This window comes from Charadrius vociferus, unplaced genomic scaffold, assembly GCF_000708025.1.
Source record: "Charadrius vociferus isolate BGI_N301 unplaced genomic scaffold, ASM70802v2 scaffold214, whole genome shotgun sequence".
In the NCBI taxonomy this organism is placed as follows: domain Eukaryota; kingdom Metazoa; phylum Chordata; class Aves; order Charadriiformes; family Charadriidae; genus Charadrius; species Charadrius vociferus.
The window spans coordinates 923,030-923,689 of NW_009647955.1; positions in this window are offsets into that span (position 1 = coordinate 923,030).

Here is a 660-nt window from a genome sequence, read left to right on the forward strand (position 1 = left end):
CTAAGGGTCTTCGGGGGCAGGGTGCGCAGACACATGGGTGGTTCCCGCGCAGGGGCTGTGCTGGGTGCTCTGCCCCAGCGCCAGGCTGTGCCCGGTGGCCTTGGGGACATTTGCGCCCAGCCACGTGCTGCAAACCATTTCTGGTTGCATCCAGGCTCTGTTTGCTTCCCTCTGCAGCAGCGGTGAGACAGAGTGCTCCCGCAGACATCGAACCTCCTGGGAAGGAGGGTGCTGGTGGGAACTTGATGCCTCAGTTTCTCCTTGGGTGGCAGGGCAGGAGGCGAGGGGTGAGCGGTGCTGCTCCCGACTGCTGTGTGCTCTGGCAGCAGGAGGGGGATTTGGGGGTGCAGGAACCCAGCCAGGAGCAGTGTCCTGGTGCTGGAAGCCACCAGATCTGGGCAACTCCTCCTGGCCCAGCTGCAGTGTGTGGGCTGAGTGGTGCAGTGAGCTGTGCTGGGGCTCAGCCCAGGTGGGTGCGGGGAGTCGGGTCTCTCCAGGTTCCTTCTCAAGATCCCTGTCCTGCCTGCTCGAATCCAGCCCCAACGGAGGCTTTTCCAGCACCATCCCACCCGGCTCAGCCAAACACTGCTGCGCACGGTGAGTATGGCACTGGGACAGGAGTGTCCCCGGGATGCCAGAGCCCTTCAACGTGTCATCCCC